Here is a 20,636-nt window from a genome sequence, read left to right as displayed (position 1 = left end):
GATTGATGACTTCCCTCATGAAAAATCCTGCTAATTCATCTTGAATTGGTCGGAAGCGAGCTTCTGGACTAAGCCTCCTCCGCAAGTTATCCGTCGCCTTGCGCACGCTATCCGATGCCTTCCGCTCAGAGGTGTGTCTCCGGATGTTCTCACAAACATAGTATCCATATAGATTGGTCCCCGGTGGCTGCTTATCCACATTAACTAACCTTCTAAAATCTAGCTCATGTTTGAATTCACCGACAATTTCTTCTGAGAACCGTCTCCAAACCCTACAGGGCAAAGAAAATTAAATGAACAAGGGAGTTATTAGTTACTTGATATTAGGAAATGAACGAAAGAGACCGATCGATATAGAGCTCAAATGATTGAAAATAATTACTTTTGCAGCATTTTTCTCATGTCGGCCCAACGCTTTGGATCCGAATCCATAGAGTCCATGATTAGAACTCTGGAGGTGTGAAGTTCAATATTTAGCAGAATCCAGTGGAACCTGCGGACACGTTACATGCACAGTCATGCATAACTCATCGATTAGACATACCATGCATGGAGTAAACAAAAGAGAATGGGCACAAAAGAGAAACACTCACCCAAAATGGTAAGGAAATAGAATATGACTTTTGAGTTGATGCTTTCTAAGAAACTTGTACAAGTCTTTCTCCACGTCTTCGGGGTGATTTTGTAACACATGTCCATTAACGATATGTGGGTCAATGAACCCAACATCATGGATGTTTCTTATTTTGCATTCCCAAATCTTCAATCTGCATAATAGCGTACGCAACAATATAGTTAGGACAATATATATATATATATATATATATATATATATATATATATATATATATATATATATATATAGTGCAGGCAATGAAGAACGAGACGAGGTAGAAATAAATCACTTACAGAACGTAGCAACTCAGCATAGATTTGTCGAGGTCGCGCAGATTGAACAGCTGGAACAATTCACTCATATGAACTTGTACAGAGTACCGTTTGGTGTGATGCTCCTCTGTAACATCCGCATAAACATATTCTTTGTCGGCCCATGTTATGAATTGCTTGTACCAACGTAGCAGATTTCGCATTTGTGGTGGTAGACTCTTTTCCCGCGCAGGCTCGACGAGAGGCCCATTCCGCACATATTGTAATGGTATCTCACATACTGGCGCATCCTCAAGGCCTAAGAAGGCACGAAGAGTCAAACCCATCTCGGACGCTTGTTTCATGGCACTCGCTACAGTCAATCCAAGTGCTGCCGCAGCTGCTATGATCTCGGGGTCCTCTTCCGGACCGGCTTTCATTATGAGCGGGGGGATGTTTCTTCTGCATCCCGAGCTGGTCAACTTGTTTCCCGCTTTTTTTACTTTCTTCTTTCTCCTCCTTCAATTTTTTTGCTTGCCTACGAAGTTCATGTCCATAGTCGTCAGGCATATTCAGCTCGGCTTGGGACGGTGTCATCAAAAAATCCTTAGCCCACTTCTTTTGCTTCTCAGTGAATACTTGCTTGGGCTCAGGCTCTTTTATCGCCTTCATATCCGCCTTCCATTTCTCATAATCAGCAGACGCGGCCAATTTGGTTTCAGCTTCACTAAGTTCCCAAGGCCTTGGGAGGAGAGGCTTCAGTGATGGCTTCGGTACCCTTGTGGTCTTAGGTACATAAGGGTCCGGGTTAATAGTCCAGGAGCGGGTTTCCTTGTTGTCCGCCTGCTTCTGCTTCTTCGCCGGAGGTGGATTGGGGGGCGTCGTACCCGCCGGAGGAGGATTGGGGGGCGTCGTACCCGCCGGAGGTTGTGGATCGGGGGACGGCGTCGAATGGCGTGAAGGAGGTGTAGGTGAACCACCACGACCACCACCACCGCCACCACCGCCACCACCACCACCACCACCATCGGAGGGGGGGTGGACTTGCTAGCCTTGGCGCCTCGCCTGGAAACACTATGTACTTCTTTTTTCATAGAATGATCTGGCGCTTGACATCTCCAAGTCTTCTCTCCCCTTCGGGTGTAGCTTTGTCAATCTCCAGGTCCTCAAACCCTTGGACTATGTCTTCCACCGTGACACGAGCATAGCCATATGCAATGGGGTTGTTGTGGTGGAGTGCTCCAGGTGTACAGGGTAAAGCACTGCCGCTAGCTACCTTCGTGGAAACGTTCCCCACGGGATAATGCAGATCACATTCTTTCATCTCCTTTACATCATCCACGGGGTAGTGAGGCTCCGGTGCACGAATCTCGATCATCGGTGCACTAGCACCAGGCGGGGCATCCGTGGAAGCCACGCTGCTTCTCCGCTGCTGGCTTCCGCGATCCGCTTCATGATCTTCATGCGGCCCTGCAGCCGATTTTTCTTTTACTAGTTCATGCACGGTCTGCTTCAACTCATGGAGTTCCGATGCAAACTTCGCCATAATATCTGCATCCCGGTCCGTCTTTCTCTTACGGCTTCTGTAACAGTACGGGTCATTGTCCTGGGAAAACCCTACTTTCCACGGAACTTTGCCTTTGCCTCGTACACGTCCTCCGTGTTCATCATTCCCGAGGGCTGTTGTCAGTGTGTCTTTCTCTCTGTTGAACTTGATCAAGCCCTCTTGAGCTTGGGTCATTGCGTCAATAAGGGCTTGGGTGGGAGCAAACTTTTTCTTCCGGTGAACACACACCCCTGTCTCCGGGTCTAGCGATCCCCCATGCCCGTACCACCAGCTTTTGGCCCTTGGGTCCCATCCCTCTGTACCTAGAGGGATTCCTCGCACCCTCAGGTCCTCCTCCATCTTCTGCCACCTAGGCTCCGAAAGGCGGTATCCTCCTGGCCCCATAATATGATGGAACTTTTTCTTACTCGCATTATCCTTATTTTTTTTTTTTGATATTTCCTTGAAATGCTCCGATTGCTTTTGCCTCACAAATTCTGGCCAATCATCTTTCAGTTTCTCATGTTGTCCATTGAAATCCGGAGTCTTGCCCTTGTTGACATAGTCACGGGTTAAATTTTTCTTGAAGTTCCGGAATGCTTCGCCCATCTTCTGAAGAGCGAACTCTTTAACTAGCCTCCTCCTCTCACGTCCACCCGGAACCTCGTTACCGAATTCATCGACTTTGTTGTATTCCGGAGGTAAAATGAAATGTTCCATAAGCTTTCTCCAGCAATCCTTTTTGTTCTCTTGTCGACAAAACTGAAACCAAGACGTGCCTTCTTTGGCTCCTTCCATTCCTGGACGGTGATCGGGACGTTGTCTCTAACAACGACTCCGCATTGGTTGATAAACTTTGAGGTGTGCTGTAGGGGCTTGTCGGTTTCACTAACAAACTCAATGGTATATGTTTCTCCTGTTTTCATCGCCTTGGATTTGCCACGCTTTGTCGTACTCGATCCGGCCGAGGGCTAAAAAAAGAAAGAGAGTCGCGCGCGTTAATACATATGTATTCACATTTCAGTAAGTTTGTATCACGAGAGGCTCAATGTATATATATACCTCGCCGGAGGTGGTTGCTACTTGCAATTCGAGATCGTCGTTTGTTGACGGTTGACCTCCGTCGACAATGTCCGTTCCTTCACCTTCTTGATCATCGACAATGTCTGTTCCACCGTCAAGGTTCAGAAAAGAAGAGACTATATCCTCTTCTTGCTCATATTCTGAGCCCGACACATAAGGAATCTCGTTGTTGATGATGCCCATTAAATAACGTTCAGCCTCCGGATCCCTAAGCGGCTCGGCTCTATCGTCCGCCATATGTCACTCCTGCATGTAGTAAAAATTCTTTAAGTATAAAGGAATTAAAAAATAAGATTAAGGGGACATAGAGGAGGAGGAATTAAAAAATAAGATTATTGAGCACTGCCAAGTATTTTGTTTTTCCTTTTCTTTTTCCTTTTCTTCTTCCTTTTCTTCTTCCTTTTCTTTTTTTGTTTTTCCTTTTCTTCTTCCTTTTCTTTTTCCTTTTCTTCTTCCTTTTCTTCTTCCTTTTCTTCTTCCTTTTCTTCTTCATTTTCTTCTTCCTTTTCTTCTTCCTTTTCTTCTTCCTTTTCGTTTTCCTTTTCTTCTCCTTTCTTCTTCCTTTTCTTTTCCTTTCTTCTTCCTTTTCTTCTTCCTTTTCTTATTTTGTTTTTCCTTTTCTTATTTTGTTTTTCCTTTTCTTCTTCCTTCTTCCTTTTTTTGAAACACATTTAACATTTTTTTGGTTTTTCTTTTTGGTTTCTTTCTTTGTTTTTCTTTTTGTTTTGTTTTGTTTTCTTTGTTTTCTTTTGGTTTTCATTTGGTTTCTTTCTTCTTCCTTTTTTGAAACACATTTAACATTTAACATTTTCATTTGGTTTCTTCCTTTTTCTTTTTGGTTTCTTTCTTCTTCTTCCTTTTCCTTTTTGGTTTCTTTCTTCTTCTTCCTTTTTCTTTTTGGTTTTCATTTTGTTTTCTTTGTTTTTCTTTTTGGTTTTCATTTGGTTTCTTTCTTCTTCCTTTTTCTTTCTTCTTCTTCCTTTTTCTTTTTGGTTTCTTTTTCTTTCTTCTTCCTTTTTCTTTCTTCTTCTTCCTTTTTCTTTCTTCTTCCTTTTTCTTTCTTCTTCTTCCTTTTTCTTTTGGTTCTTTCTTCTTCTTCCTTTTTATTTTTGGTTTTCATTTTGTTTTCTTTGTTTTTCTTTTTGGTTTTCATTTGGTTTCTTTCTTCTTCCTTTTTTTGAAACACATTTAACATTTTCATTTGGTTTCTTTCTTTCTTCTTCCTTTTTCTTTCTTCTTCTTCCTTTTTCTTTTTGGTTTCTTTCTTCTTCTTCCTTTTCAGGGGCGGCGGGCAGGGGCAGCGGGCGGCGGGCAGGGGAAGGGCCAGGGCGGCGGGCAGGGGCAGGGCCAGGGGCGGCGGGCGGCGGGCAGGGGCAGGGCAGGGGCAGCGGCGGCGCTCACTGGGGCGGGGGCGGCGGCGCGCAGGGCAGGGGAAGTGGGGGCGGCGGAGCTCACTGGGGCAGGGCGTCGGCGTCGGGGCAGGGCGTCGGCGTCGATCGGCGTCGGGGCAGCAGCCTGGCGGCGTCGGCGTCGATCGGCGTCAGGGCAGGGCTTCGGCGTCGAGAGGAGAATGAGAGGACAATGGGAGGTGGCGCGCTAAGTGCTGTATATATAGACAGAGCTTTAGTCCCGGTTGGGGAGGCGGACCGCGACTAAAGGTACCTTTAGTCGCGGTCTGCCTCCCCAACCGGGACTAAAGGTTTTTGGCGCCGCTTTCGTTCCCGCGTAGAAAGAGCCTTTAGTCGCGGTTCGTGTCACGAACCGCGACTAAAGGTCGTTTTTCATATAAAATAAAACTAATTCATTTTAAAATCTTAAAAATACAATTATATATCAAAAAAATCAGAAAAATAAAACTAATTCATTTTAAAATCTTAAAAATACAATTATATATCAAAAAAATCAGAAAAATAAAACTAATTCATTTTAAAAATCTTAAAAATACAATTATATATCAAAAAAATCAGAAAAATAAAACTAATTCATTTTAAAATCTTAAAAATACAATTATATATCAAAAAAATTAGAAAAAAGAAACTAATTCATTTTAAAATCTTAAAAATACAATTATATATCAAAAAAATCAGAAAAATAAAACTAATTCATTTTAAAATCTTAAAAATACAATTATATATCAAAAAAATCAGAAAAATAAAACTAATTCATTTTAAAATCTTAAAAATATAATTATATATCAAAAAAATCAGAAAAATAAAACTAATTCATTTTAAAATCTTAAAAATACAATTATATATCAAAAAATCAGAAAAATAAAACTAATTCATTTTAAAATCTTAAAAATACAATTATATATCAAAAAAATCAAAAAAATAAAACTAATTCATTTTAAAATCTTAAAAATACAATTATATATCAAAAAAATCAGAAAAATAAAACTAATTCATTTTAAAATCTTAAAAATACAATTATATACCAAATACAAATCATCCGGATTCGCCATCGTACGTTTTAATTCACATGATCCATTCAACAAAGTTTGGTACAATAAATTATTACACATCAATTATTCCCTTGTGTCTCTGCTTGCTTACGATTGTGCCGTATCCATGGAGCATCCTCATCATTTAACTTAATGCTTGGGTCAGTGTTCACTTTGAAGGGCGGAATTTCACTAAACATATTATAATCTTCTGACATGTCTGTCTTGTCCTCCACTCTCACGATGTTTCTTTTCCCTGAAAGAACAATGTGGCGATTTGGATCATCGCATGATGTACTGATCGTTTTCTTATCTTTCCGTTTCCTCGGTTTGCTACTCATGTCCTTCAAATAAAAAACCTGAGCGACATCTTTGGCAAGGACGAATGGTTCGTCAAGGTAACCAAGATTGTTGAAATCCACCATTGTCATTCCGTATTGCTCGTCCACCTTTACCCCACCTCCTGTTAGCTTGAACCATTTGCACCGGAACAAAGGGACCTTAAAGGAGGGTCCATAGTCAAGTTCCCATATCTCCTCTATGTAACCATAATATGTGACCTTTTGCCCATTCTCGGTTGCTGCATCAAAGCGGACACCACTGTTTTGGTTGGTGCTCTTTTTATCTTGGGCGATGGTGTAAAATGTATTCCCATTTATCTCGTACCCTTGGAAAATCGTTATAGTCGAAGATGGTTTCTTGGCCAACATGTACAGCTGATCTCCAACATCATTGTCATTCATTAAATGTTTTCGCAACCAACTGCCGAAAGTCTCCATGTGGGCCTTTCTAATCCAGGATTCAGGCTTCCCCGGGTTGTCCGAGCGTAAAATATTCTTGTGTTGCTCGAAGAACGGAGCCACCAAGCTGGAATTTTGCAGAACTGTGTGGTGTGCTTCAGTCATAGAATGACCGTCCATACATATCGTTGATTTCCTTCCGATCGTGCCTTTTCCACTTAGTCTCCCCTCGTGCCGCGATTGAGGAATACCAATCGGCTTAAGGTCAGGAACATAGTCAATACAGAACTCAATTACCTCCTCATTTCCATAGCCCTTGACGATGCTTCCTTCTGGCCTAGCACGGTTACGAACATATTTCTTTAATACTCCCATGAACCTCTCAAAGGGGAACATATTGTGTAGAAATACAGGACCGAGAATGGAAATCTCTTCGACTAGGTGGAGCAGGAGGTGCGTCATAATATCGAAGAAGGATGGTGGGAACACCAACTCGAAACTGACAAGGCATTGGACCACATCGTTCTGTAACCGTGGTAGATCTTCTGGATTGATTACCTTCTGAGAGATTGCATTGAGGAATGCACATAGCTTCACAATGGCTACTCGAACATTTTCCGGTAGGAGCCCCCTCAAAGCAATCGGAAGCAATTGCGTCATAATCACGTGGCAGTCGTGAGACTTCAGGTTTTGGAACTTTTTCTCCGCCATGTTTATTATTCCCTTTATATTCGACGAGAAGCCAGACGGGACCTTCATACTGCTCAGGCATTCAAAAAAAATGACCTTCTCTTCTTTGGTAAGAGCGTAGCTGGCACGACCTTGAAACCATTCCGGATGCCGGTCATCTGGGTCTTTCAAAAGTTGCTGGTCCTGCCGTGCTTCCTTTGTATCATTTGTCTTCCCATACACGCCCAAGAAGCTTAGCAGGTTCACGCAAATATTCTTCGTAACATGCATCACGTCGATTGCAGAGCGGACATCTAGGACTTTCCAATATTCTAGCTCCCAAAATATAGATTTCTTCTTCCACATGGGTGCGTGCCCGTCAACTCCCCGCGGAACTGATTGTCCGCCAGGACCCTTTCCAAAGATGACTTTCAAATCCTTGACCATATCAAATATCTCAGCACCAGTACGTTCCGCAGGCTTCGGCCGGTGATCTGCCTTGCCGTTGAAATGCTTGCCTTTCTTTCTTACGTTATGATTTCGGGGAAGAAATCGACGATGACCCAGGTACACGTTCTTCTTACAATTAACCAAACGTACACTTTCAGTCTCATGTAAGCAGTGCGTGCATGCATTGTATCCCTTATTTGTCTGTCCCGAAAGGTTACTGAGAGCAGGCCAATCGTTGATGGTTACAAAAAGCAACGCTCGTAGGTCAAATTCCTCTCCTTTGTGCTCATCCCAGACACGTACACCAGGTCTGGCCCACAACTGTAAAAGTTCATCAACTAATGGCCTTAGGTACACATCGATGTCGTTCCCGGGTTGCTTTGGACCTTGGATGAGCACTGGCATCATAATGAACTTCCGCTTCATGCACAACCAAGGAGGAAGGTTGTAGATGCATAGAGTCACGGGCCAGGTGCTATGGCTGGAGCTCTGCTCGCCAAAAGGATTCATGCCATCAGTACTTAGACCAAATCTTATGTTCCTTGCGTCAGCTGCAAAATCTTTGAACACTCTGTCGATCTTTCTCCATTGCGTTCCATCAGCGGTGTGTCTCAACTCCCCGTCGGACTTACGGTCCTCTTTGTGCCATCGCAACGACTTGGCATGCTTTTTGTTCCTGAACAGACGTTTCAACCGTGGTATTATAGGAGCATACCACATCACCTTGGCGGGAACCCTCTTCCTGGGTTTCTCGCCCTCAACATCGTCACCAGGGTCATCGCCTCTGATCTTATAACGCAATGCAGTGCATACAGGGCATTCATTCAAATTCTCGTATTCACCGCGGTAGAGGATGCAGTCGTTAATGCATGCATGTATCTTCAGAACCTCTAAACCTAGAGGGCAGACAACCTTCTTTGCTTCGTACGTACTGGCGGGCAACTCGTTATTCTTCGGAAACATATTCTTCAACATTTTCAGCAAATTTTCAAATGATGAGTCACCTACACCTTCCTGTGCCTTCCATTTTAGCAAATCCAGTGTGCAGCCCAGCTTTTTCAGACTATTATCGCATCCTGGATACAACGACTTTTTGTGATCCTCTAACATGCGATCCAAATTCTCCCTATCCTTGTCAGTTTCGCAGCGTCTCCGTGCATCAGCAATGGTCCGACCAAGATCATCAGCGGGCTCATCATGTGCCTCTTCTTCACCTTCACCTAACCCTTCCCCACCTTCAGCATCATCCTCCATGAAAGTATCACCGAAATGATCATGATAGTTGTCATCGATATCATCCCCTTCTTCATCTTCTTCCATTCTAACCCCTCTTTCTCCATGCTTGGTCCAACAATTATAGCTTCGCATGAAACCGTGCCGAAGCAGGTGCATGTGAACGTCTCTTGAGGAGGAGTAACCCTTCTGATTCTTACAGACAGCACATGGACAGATAATAAAACCTTGCTGCTTGTTCGCATTTGCCACTACGAGGAAATCTTTCAAACCCGTAGTGAACTCGCCGGAGAGTCGGGGACCGTACATCCATTGCCGATTCATCTGCATTATTATTATATAAAGTATATAATTAACCATCATGCATTTGTTAAACTAACTAGCTAGAAATAATACAAATTAAACAATGAACTACACACATGCATATTTTATCAATGACACATGAAAGGTTCAAGTTGCTAACCGCGATCGCAGAGGAAAAATAAATGAGAAAGCTCAAGTGTGGCTCGGACACTTCATATCATGTTTGTTTCAGGCTCTCGGGCATTTCATCGAACACCTTGTGTGCATAGGAGGAACCAAAAGCAAACCCACCACCCCCTTCTGAATATTGTGAAGTGAGCTGAGTGAAGTGAAGTGAGCTGAGTCCTATATATAGGGATGGGCCTTTAGTCCCGGTTGGCCTGGCCAACCGCGACTAGGATGGGCCTTTAGTCCCGGTTGGCCAGGCCAACCGGGACTAAAGGCCCTCCCGTCTGCCAGCTGTCGACCGAGCGCGCTGGGCCCAGATAGTTGGTCGCGGGTCTCCTCCCGAACCGCGACTAAAAACCCCTTTTGTCGCGGTTCGATTATTTTGGGGACTAATGGGGGCGTATGGAAGCCTCTTTTTTACTAGTGTAAGGACGCAATTCTTTCAGGTAATAGTGAGCGTTATAGTGTCTCTCGTAAAAGAAGTGAAGTCTCATAGTTGCATTCACGTTTCCTTAAAAAAATTAGTACATTTTTTTTAGGACTTGGTCAATTTCGTAGTCGACCACCTACAAACACATAACATCTTGCTCTCGAGCTCCAAGCTTGCGTCACTTAACATGAAGAAGATAAAACTATGAAGATAAAACTAATTTCATCTAGATCATTTTTATGAAACCATCTTCAGAACAAGAGCATGCATATTGTTATGGTAATTTAAAACTGCAGAAAGTTCATCAATAAGTGCAGAATTTGACAAACAAATATTGCACTGATTATGTACATGATCCAGCACTGAATATGTAGGTGATCTGGACTAATATATCAGTATGTGAATCATCAACTAATTGCATTGAATATGTACAGTATCTAGCACAAGCTCAAGTCTCTAGATTCTAGCATTGGACTAATAAAATATTAAAACTGCAGAAAATGTCTTGGGAACGAATTAAGATGGAAGATCCACCGGATCGTCCAGATCTAAAGATTAGCAAAAAAAATTGGTGCCTCTGCTGCAGTGGCGAGCGCTGGGGTAGAACACCCATTGTTCGTAGAACCAATGTTGAGAGAAGGGAAATGTGAGCCATCACTCTTTAACGCAAACAGGGGAGCATTTTAGCTTTCTTTAGAGCCTGAAAATCCAGTTCCAACTAGCCCCATGAAAGCATTTTGGCCAGTAAGAGCTGTCGGCAATGATGACTACCCTTTGTTATCAGATTTTTTTTTTTAGAAAAGGAGGATGACCCCCGGCCTCTGCATCTGGGAGATGCATACGGTCACTTTATTGATTATTCTCGAGGACCGTACAAAGTATTACAACAATGTGCCTGAATCCACCATCTTGGCAACATATGCTGCTACTCCTATCCAATATGATGAAGGGGTGCTAGCTGGGCCACTACCCAGACCACTCACCTAAGCCTAACATCAAAAGCCGGAAGCCGAAACTCATTCGGACGCCCCAGCCGAGCCACATACCGGGTCTAGGGCACAATCCGGTCAGACGCACTCGTGTGTCGTCGCCGCCATCTTCCACAGGTCTTCAGATCATATTGAGGCTTCTACCCTGTCTGGCCACTCTGCCATCGACGTCACCATGACGCCAGATAGCAACCTCCTCCTGCGTGAGCCCATCTCCGCGCATCGGACGTCGAGTCTCCACAGCGCCATGCCATCGATCTCCGCCGCCATCAATGTGTGAGATGAAGCACCGCTCCACCATCCCTCCAGCTAGCACTTGCTCCAAAACGATGCCCCCAGAAGGGAAAGCGATAAAACGCCATCATCATCCGATCCGGAAGACCCAGATCTGAGGTTTCCCCCTGAGCAGCCCGAGCCTGATGGCGCAGACTGCCGATGATGCCTCGACCATCGGCAGTAGCTCCACCAGACGAGCGTCGCCTACGTCGCCGCAGCCTCCAGGATGAAGCTGACCAGAATGCATGTGTCGACGCCGAACCGCCACCACTTCCACCGCCGCTTGAGCAGCCCCAGAGCAACGCCTTCAGGAAGGAGCACGCCACCGTGGTGTCGTCGTTGCTTGGAACAGGGGGGTCTGAGATTTTCACCTGAGCTCCTGGGAGGGGTAGAAGAAAGGAGGTCCTCTCCGAAGCCTCCAACGAGGAAAGCAACACCCAAAGGCACTGCCATCGGAGTGGCCGCCACGCCGGCCAAGAGATTCCCCCGGAACCCTTCCAGCCACCGGATCTGCAAGGCCAGCACCCATGAACGGTGGCCGAAGCCACCAAGGGCCAGATCCGATACAGATCGGAGTAGATCGGGGTCGAGGACGAACATCACCATGGCCACCAACATCCAGCGAAGAACCGTCGCCACAGCCGAAGCCCACCACCGCCCCGCCATCCACATGGCCAGGGAAGTGGCCCACCTGCCCACGCCGGCGCCGCCCGCCGAAGCTACGCCGCGTACCACCAGCCAGGGCCGCCGCCATGGATCCGAGGCTCCCCACGAGGGGCGCGCCCGACCAGCGCGAGCGCCAGTCCCGCCGCCGCCGCCGACGAACGCCGACGACGAGCGCCAGATCCCGCCGACGGGCGCCGCCAGCACGCAGCCCGCCTCGTGCAGCCCTCCACGCCAGCCACCGTGGCAGCCCAGCGTCGCCGCGTCCCGCACAACGCCGCGTTCCGGCCAGGGTAAATCGCCCCACGGCGATCCCGCCTCGCGAGAAGGAGAGAAAGCCCCGCCGCCGCCCATGCCGGAAGCCCGCCGGCACGCCCTGGCGGAGGCGAGGGGAGGGATGGGGAGAGGGTCGCGGTTCGGCGGCGGCTAGGGTTTCCTCCCCTGCCGCCCGTGGGAGCGCCAGAGGAGGGTCGTGGAAGAAGATGGAATATGACCCTTTGTTATCAGATGATCCATCCTTGGCCCCTGATTCAGCTTCATCTTTATTCTCATCATCATCGTTGCCGGTTTTACCTTCACCTCTAGCTTCATCTACTGCCTTCTCTATAGCATCTCCATCTTCTGTTTTGCCCTCGATTCCAGATGTCTCGCTATTATCTTCGTTGTGTTCTTCAGACGGTGCTTCAGTTACGGCACTGGACTTGTTTTTTGCATCCGACTTTTTCCCACTGCCATTGCTAACATCACAAGGTGGAGACTCTGAGACTGCCATACTTGCTTGAACAGTGGAATCACTTGGCTTGAATATAATTGCAGAGAAAAGATTTGAAGAAGGAGCTATTGACGGCTGCTGATTCTGAACCTTTACAATCTCTCGGGTTGCCATCACTTCCTCACTAGCTTTCTTAAATGTTCCTGTCTCTTGTTACGATGAGTTGTCATTATGCTCAGGGTGATCCTTGTTGATTTGTTTGTCTGCAACCCTCTTGCTAGAAGTTTGAGCAGGTTTCTTGTCCGCCATGCTTACTAGTTTTGTCTACATGAAAAAAAAACTAAAGAGAACATATTGCTAAATTTCTATACAAAATAATGAGAAACATTTAATCAAAGTAAAAAAAACAAATATACTGATCTACAGGATAACTCCTAATGGCAGCCAAGCTGCAGTGTGGACAGACATGTTTCTTCATTTTTGTGGGATGGCAAGAAGTTATGAAAATTAAGCACGTACATATTGCTAAATTATGTAAAATGGCAAACTTATGTGAATAGAATACACTAAGCTAAATTTCTCTAAATTGGTTTTCTGTTCTGGATAATTGGCATAACAAACAAAAGTATAATACAAGCCATTTGCAAGTCATGCAAGTAGGTTGCAATGACAAACTACGGTACATATTATTGATATATAAGGGAAAACAACAAAGCTGAAGCTCAATATAGCGACGTGGAGAGGCTTGGGGACACACGGAGGGGCTCGGGGGCGGCTTGGCCGACAAGCCGTGGAGGGGGATGCCGGCCATCTCAGGGACGCGGCTGCCGTGGCGTGAGGAAGAAGAAAGAGGAGGGGACGAGGGCTGAGGAGTGAGTGCGTGGCCAAGGCGAAGCTCCTGGACATGCTCCGGTGGCGAGAGCGCGATGAATGAGCAGTGGACGAGGGGGCCAACTCCAGAGCGCGCGTTTGGGCATGCGGGCTGCGTGGTCACCGCGTGGCAATGGCATTGTCGCGCGTTCTAGGCGCGCCGAGTGTGTCTGGCAGGTTGTCACTCCCCCAAGAGATGCTAAGTTCAAGGAGACAACCACAGTGGCTCAAGAGGTGGCTGGCCTAGGCTCATACACTAATCAGCAGTGAAGTGTTTGATCAGTGGTGTGGGAAAAACGCCGGTTCAATGGGCCTGAGTTTTGGCTGAGGATTATCATCCACTAAGGAGACCCACTTGGCAAAAGATCAGCTCAAATGGACAAGCCTAGGTGGCACTTGCTTTGCAAAGTACCACACTGGACCGAAATATGATTGTTGATGTTGTGCTCACATAGATGATTGGATGGATCTGAAGTTTGGTGGAAGATGATCATTTCGTCGTATGAAGGCACTGTAAAAATTTCAAACCATTTAGATAAATATAAATGGTACATCCTTCACAGTGGTCCTCTTTGGACAGAAACTTAGGAAAATTCTAGATTATATGGGTTGTAAAATATCCTGGTAAAATTTCAGAAATATAGTTGCTTCACAAACTGAAAGAATGACCAGAAACAAAGATTGTGGAGGAGGGTTGGCTATATGAAATGATCCCAAATTTTGTGGAGGAGGATTATATAGGTAGTAAAATATCCTGGTAAAATTTCAGAAATTATGTAGCAATATAAAATATAGTTGCTTCACAAACTGAAAAGGATGACCAGAAACAAAGATGGGATGGTGTGCTCGACATGAGTAAGGAATCTTGAATATTTTTACATATCCAAGGTCCATATGGTCCAAAGTAATTTTGAAAATTTTGTGGGAATTTTGTGAAAGATGGGAATATAGGTTGCTTTACAACCTAGGGCATAAAGGATTATTCTTTTATTAGAAAAAGGAATATTTCCAAGAAATAAGTATTGGGATTGGGCTAAGATGAAAATGACATGATCTTGAGATGGGTTTGAGGGTGACAAGCCACTTGGGAGAGAAAAATAGAGATGATCTTCCCAGGTTTCCAGACCACACAGCCACAGAAAAAGAAATCCAAAGCAACATTCAAAGAAATCCAAAGAAAAAAGAAAGGGCCGAAAATAAGGGTGTCACAAATTTAAAACTCTGTAGCATGTCCAATCCTCAACATATGACTGCAATTGATAAAGTTTCATATGATTCATGGTGATGCATATTACGCTTGGCTTAAACATACGAAGGAAACAATTTGAAAAGTATATACCTGGTTGCTGAAGAAAACCTATCGATCAACTGAATCATGTGATCACCTGCATCAAGCAGAAAGAAAATAAAGATTTGTACTGAACCCAATTCTATTTTCTATTTTCATTCCGCAAAATGTACCCAATTTTGATCTGTGCCGCTAACCGACAAACTAACAAGGACTTCAGATTTCTAGCTGCGTGAGTAAAACATCTCTCCTAAATTGAATAAGAAAAAAAACATTCTCTCGCACATCTTTTACAATAAAATTCCATTTGTGTAATCGATATGAATGTCTAAAAGGGGATTCAGTCCATTTTCTATTCTAAGACCGCTTGGTCGGCGAGGAGACCTCCGCTTCCGCTTGAATCCTGGCGCTTTCACGACGCTTGACCTGAAGATTCTGAACCTAAGTTGAACACAAGTGTTGGTCGAGGGTTGCCCATCGAGGGTGAGCCGTGTTGGTTGTAAACTGTGTCGCGTCCCACGCGTGCACCAGATTTGACCTGGTTTTTCTCGGGCTCGCCTCATATATCCTGGCCAGTTTTTTTATTCTTTTGTTTGTCCTAGACAAGACAGCTCCGATGTCTCTTGGTTTATTCGCGAGAGGTAGGAAGGTCCCAGGTGAGTAGGCCGCCGTAGTGACATAGGTAACTCCGTCCTCCGGCATAGCCTTGTACGCCCACGCATCCAACGATGGAGCAACGTCTGTCTGCCCATCAGCTGCTTCGCCACACGTCGTATCGTAACATAGTTAACTCCGACCTCTGACATAGGAATGTACGCCCACGCATCCAGCGATCGCCCCTTCTCCTTCAAATGGAGCTACGTCCGCCCATCAGCTTCAGCTGCTTCGCTCCACTGGGACAGGAACAGAAGAGCTCTGTGAGCCCGACGGACGGCTAAAAGGTACGTCGTCCATCTCCATCTCTGAGTCTGCACTGGTACTGTACACCGTGGAAGTTGATTGATTGAAGGTTACTGAAAATCATGTTTGCTGGTTAGATTTATCTCATCGGCGTGACTTCCTAGTAATCACGTTACAAATTTCAGTGTAGAGAGAAAGCAAAATTGCACTGGACATTTTCGACCATTTTACAACTTTCTGCTACTTTTGTTTATCTGCGGCCATTCAATTAAATTTAAAATTTAACTTTGTATTTTTAAAGTCTTATGGTTAACGTCAAATTCTTTTCACTAGGGTGCTACATGCGCTCTTTCTAGTTTCAGACCCCACAAATCTTCCTTCAACCAACAGGTCATTGCAGGAGGCATGTCAGACAAGTAGCACGGCTGTGTCGTTGACTTTGTCTCGGAGGAGTGAAATCATTGGGTATCCATTTCATTCAAATAAAGAATAGCTAGTACAACTGTACAAGTCCACATTCAACAACAGAGTGAAGGTAAAATCCTTTCATGTTGCATCTCTCCACAAATGAGATGATTGCTACTTTTGTATGTTGGACTCTTCAAACCCTTCACGGTTTCGTTTCTATTCATCACAGAAGTGCTTAGGGTTGTTTTATGGCCATGGCCTGGGAAACATTCAAGGAAGTTGCTGGTGTATTTGCAGACATCACTGCATGTCGAGAATTTTTTGGCTGGGTCACGCCAAGCATCCTAGCAGCCCGACATCAGCTGCTGGGTGAAATCAGCACAACTGTGCAACACCAAATTCAGGTGGAAAGAGAGCAGTTTCGTCATTTGGAGAATGACATTTGGAAGCTCGAGACAACTATGCCCAAGATGCTTGACCTTATTGAACGTGTTGAGTGGCAGAGCCATAAGGAACCAGCAGCCAAACTTCTCCCACACATCAAGGATGCAGTTTATGATGCTGAGGACTTTTTTGATGAGTTCAAATATTATGCACTCAAGTTGAAGCTTGAGGAGAGCAAGAGTTCAGGTGAAAACCACATGCATGCTGCCTTTCGAGAGTTCTTCGAAAGTGTCCATCATTGTGACCACTTTAACAAAGTGAAGGAAATCCAAGGTAATCTAGATCACATCTATCACCAGTCGAAGGATTTAAGATTGCATAAAGAACCATTGAAGTTTGACAAATCATTTAGGCCAGACACAAGTGCTTTTTCCATGGTGCCACAAATATTTGGGCGTGAAGAAGAACTAAAGCACTTGGTCCAAATGCTAGGAGTACATACAAGCAAGAGAGGGAGGACTAACCGTGAAGCAAGCTCAACTGTGTTGCGCGTGCTTCCCATATTTGGTATGGGGGGTGTCGGAAAAACAACTATAGCACAACAAATCTGCAATGATGCAAAAGTGAAGGAGCACTTTGACTGCATTATTTGGGTGTGTGTTTCTGATGATTTTAAAATAATGAGGTTAACTAAAGAGATTCTGGAGCATATGGAACAAGATACAACATCTGATAATTTGAATTATCTAATGAGTAAACTGGCTAGTTGTGTGGAATCGAAAAGGTTCTTACTTGTCCTTGATGACATGTGGGGTGATACCATTAGAGATGGTGGGGAGGAGTGGGAGAAATTTTGCATGCCTTTGAGAAAGGCTCTTCAAGGAAGTATGATTTTGGTCACCACAAGATTTTTTAAGGTTGCTAATCTAGTCAGCACTGGCATGAAGAGCTTTGAGTTGGAGGGCTTGCAAGATGCTGTTTTTTGGGAGTTCTTCAAATTATGTGCATTTGGATCCAATAGGAGTTGCAACGACCTAGAGTTGGAGTGCATTGGAAAAGACATACTTCCTAAGTTGAAGGGTTCTCCCTTGGCTGCCAAAACTCTTGGACGCTTGTTGCAAAGGGACCTAAGCACAACACATTGGGAATCTATATTGACAAGTGAGTTGTGGCAATTAGAACAAGATGTGGCTGACATTCTGCCAGCCCTTAGATTGAGTTATATGTACCTACCACCATTATTGAAGAAGTGCTTCTCACTTTGTGCAATGTATCCCAAAGATCACCAATTTGATAAAATGTTTTTAACCGATATTTGGATAGCACAAGGATATGTGGAACCTCAAGAGGCATCCTTGTGTTTTGATGAGCTTGTAAAAGGATCATTCTTTCAGAGAGCAGCTGAACAAAATAAAAAGTACACACGGAGAGGAACTCAAGAGAGTGATAAGTATGTTATTCATGATTTGATGCATGATACGGCACAGCTGGTCTCAATGTATGAATGCTTCATCATAAAACACGCAAGCGATCTTGATAAAATCCCTTCAAATGTTCGTCATCTGTCAGTATTCACTAATGAAAATGTTGGCTGTTCGGAATTGAAGAGGTTATGCAACAAGAAAAAATTGCGATCCCTGGTGTGCAATGAATTGTACAAAAGTGCAAACGATTTTTATCCCGTGATTGACTGTTGGTTCAGGAATCTCCCTAAAGTCCGTGTACTGAGTTTTAGGCTGTCCAGAGTAAGGCAGTTACCTGAGAGCATGGGCAACTTGAAGCATCTACGGTACCTTTGTTTACTCGGAAGTCCTACTTTCAGCACCCTTCCTTCATCGGTTTGTCATCTACACCTTCTCAAGGCTATAGAAGCTAAGGATTGTGTGTTTCAGAGTTTCCCTGAAGGCTTCAGTGATGCCATCAGCTTACAAAAAATAAAATCAAAGCGCTTTAGTTATAACAAGGATCACTCTAACACACTCTGCATAGAATGGACTGGTGATCAGCCAATACAAATGATGGAGAAGCAGATTGAAGTGTTGCCTCACTGGAATCTCCAAGAATTGAGAATACGGCGTTATGGAGGTGAATCTTGTCCTAGTTGGCTTCGTCCTAACCTCCTGCCGGGGTTAAGTTTCCTGGACTTTCATGAATGCATGAATATTCAGAGTGTATCATTTTTTGGCCCGTACATATGTGATCCAGACCAGGCAGACAATCTTCACCGGCTTGAAATTTTGAAGATCACAGATTGTCCTAAAATCAATTGGCAAAGTTTTGTGGCCTTCCCCACTTCTCTTAGACAGATTTTATTTCATAACTTTGGGTATTTCACGGATCACTTTGTGAGATCCTTTCAGAACCTCAGCTTCCTCGCCCACTTGGAAATACGGAGCGAATGGTTAACATATATTCCCTTGCAAGTCTGGAGTAGCAATTTACCATCCCTTAAGTATCTACAAATGAACCGATGCGCCTCTCTTGTATCAGTTGGGGTCTCTGAAGCAAGCAGCAGCAACAACATTGGAGCATTCTCATCCCTTGATGTTCTATATATTACAGACTGCACGAAATTGTTGAGCCTTGATGAATTCCTGACGCCTGCTTATCTACCTGTTGTGAAGGAAATTTGGATTATGAATGGTAGGGAATTGATGTCCCTGCCAGGTGATAGGTTCCATGGGTTTTCTTGTTTGCAGAAGCTGACTATTGAACATTGTCCTATGTTAAATACACAGACGGTACTAACATTACCATCCTCCCTTAAGAAGTTCCGGTTGGAAGCATGTCAAAGCATAGAGTCCATCGACATTCGCCAGCTGGGGGGTACTCCAGCGCTGGAGGAATTGAAAATAGTACACTGTTCAACCCTCAGATCCATTGGTGGTTCAGTAGCAGTTGCTCATGTAGAGTCCGTGTTTATTCTTGATTGCCCAGAGCTGACAGAAGTAAGACAACCTCTTCGACGAGGAGACTGGTAAGTATTATGTCACCAGAGTATATGGTTGCGTTATGTATTAGCATTTTTTTCACACATTATATTATACACGTGGCCGTTACGTTGATATCTTTACATCTTTCTTCGCAAATCAAAGCTCTGTGTATCCTAACTTGAAGTTTGAGGCAAATTAACTCTTTTTGGTAGGCCTCACAGTCTTTCTTGTTTGCTGGAGCTATGCATTGAATAGTGTTCTATGTTAAGTCGTTATTGCCATTGCCGCAGGAAATGTTTAAACAGTGTTATGACTCACGAACATATTGTAGCAGATCAATATTCATTGTCGAGAATATAATTGTTATGAAGACAACATTTATTAAAAACCAATAATACCTTTTCATAAAAGATTTTTATTGCATATTTTTAGGTACAACTATTTATTTGATGAAATATGATACATTTGATTCAATAATAATATTGCTCCATTACTATAGCTCATCCAACCAACAATATTTTTCATATATACTTTGTCGATTGCTCACATCTTCCTTGCGCTAAAAGATCTTGAGGATAGTAAAGCTTTCATGACTTTTTTGATTAATTTTAGTCTATAGGCAAGTTTTTAAGAAAAAGAAACATGCTCTATCGATTTTGTATGAAAGATGTGTACAAGTACGGAATTGAAAGGTGAATCCATTTTTAGAAGATGGTCCTCATGCATATAGATTTTGGTACATTGCCCCAAGTTGCCAATAATTTTTTTCGCACGTTCCACATTTGCCAACATTTGAAAATAGATCTATTGATTGTTTGGTCCATATTGCTAATCAAACATTGTAGTAATTCCAAAACTTTGCAAGGTGCCAATCTTATGGAAGCAAGCCAATGTAGAGGCCATTTGTTTTGGCTTGACAAATAGTGGATTGCCATTGTTTGGCAGTGACCCAAAGCATGCCCTTATATATTACAATGCAATAAAAATATTTTCTACTGTTAGGACATAAGTACTAATAAATTAAAGATGTTAGATAACAAATGAGTAAAGTTAGAAAATCAGATAAATTAATGATATCCACGAAGAAGGGCCCTGATTTTTGGGACAAGCAGTGGCTTAATCAATAGTTGGATCCTGAAGATCATCGGCCTTGTGTGCAAATTATGAAAGATATTTATGTCCTATAATAAAATATTACATTAATTACCCATCAAAGTACTATCATTGTATTAAAACTAAACATCAAAGAGTGACATCATCCATGATGGCTGCCTCGTCAATGTC

General features: G+C 43.9%; 1 pseudogene; it reads left to right on the top strand.

The window, feature by feature from the left end:
- The first annotated feature begins 16,289 nt into the window (after positions 1-16,289).
- Positions 16,290-19,812, top strand: LOC123141671 (disease resistance protein RGA2-like; annotated as a pseudogene).
- Positions 19,813-20,636: the final 824 nt, after the last annotated feature.

The sequence above is a fragment of the Triticum aestivum genome, chromosome 6D (genome assembly GCF_018294505.1).
Source record: "Triticum aestivum cultivar Chinese Spring chromosome 6D, IWGSC CS RefSeq v2.1, whole genome shotgun sequence".
Lineage (NCBI taxonomy): Eukaryota > Viridiplantae > Streptophyta > Magnoliopsida > Poales > Poaceae > Triticum > Triticum aestivum.
Note: the sequence above shows the minus strand (reverse complement) of the source record. Positions and strands in the feature narration are given on the sequence as shown.